This window comes from Poecilia formosa, unplaced genomic scaffold (genome assembly GCF_000485575.1).
Source record: "Poecilia formosa unplaced genomic scaffold, Poecilia_formosa-5.1.2 Scaffold1023, whole genome shotgun sequence".
NCBI classification, from domain to species: Eukaryota; Metazoa; Chordata; class Actinopteri; order Cyprinodontiformes; family Poeciliidae; genus Poecilia; species Poecilia formosa.
The window spans coordinates 34,943-36,181 of record NW_006800962.1 but is presented as its reverse complement, the minus strand read 5'-3'; positions in this window follow the sequence as shown (position 1 = coordinate 36,181).

Sequence of the window (1,239 nt, the reverse complement as noted above, 5' to 3'; positions counted from 1 at the left end):
AATGTGTTTTAAAACCATGGTCAACATTGGGAAATTATAATCTGTGGGAGGTTTTTGATTTTGTTTGCTGGGTTTGATTTTCTACTGTGTTTGATTTCCTCGCCGCCGTGCGAGCAAAACTAAAAAAAAAAAAAAAGAGAGAAGAGGTGATATTTGAGCCTAAATTTTAGCCTAAACAGATGGAGGGTGAACTTAAAAAGGAAAAATATGATCCAAAGTGGGGCATCGGGCCATGGTTTGCGCTCGGTGAGCAAATAGAAGCATTAATAACCTATTTGTCAAAGCATGACGAATATGAAAATAAGGGAGAAAGAGAAAAACAAACAAAAAAAAAGGGGCTAGAATACCTGGTGCAGAAGAAAGGAGGCGACCTGTTAAACAGCCTTTGGGGAAATATTGGCTGGAAGCAATAAATGACACTAAGGGAAAACTTATTGAAACTAAACTAATCCTGCACAATTCACTAAATTCACATGTGGTAAAATTAACTGTATGAAGGATGAATGAAATTACATAACAGGTAAAATTGTAAACAAAATAAAGTGACATTTAATGTGTTGAAATTCTAGAAATTTTTGCTTAGCTGTTGATGGGTTAAAATTTGAACTTAATGAAACTTTAAAAATGAGGTTTATACCAGACTTGAACTTTATCCTGGACTAATCAATATTTGTCTCTTTTATTATCTTATCAAAAACAGGATTTCTTTTTATGTGAAACTTGGTCACCTTAAAATGTCTAAAGAGGGAACAGAATTGGTAAATAAATATGAGTATGTTTGATTTAAAAGGTGATTAAGAAACAGCTCCAGATTCAATTAAGGCTCATTACAAAATATTCTTGTCTCAAAGACAATTTATGATTCTAAATCTACAGTAAATAATTCGGTTACCTTGCTTCAGAGTGGGAAATAATATGTTGGAAAAGGAGTAATCACATTTCAGCTTTGGTTTAAGACCAGACGGCATTTATTACAAGATGCTTCATTTAGTTTGACTTTTTTTTTTTTTCTTTTCTTTTCATTTTTATTAATATTATTGTTTTTATTTTTTCTAATAACAGACTAACTAATTTACTAACTGAACTAACAGCTTATTTCGAAACACATGCGTGTCTTGGTAGAAAGGCACAAATTGGACATGATGAAATTGATTATGTAAAAACAAACTGATTGGACAACAACTGGCTCACAACATTTGTGCGCCTTAAATTTTAATTGAATTGATACATAAATTCAAG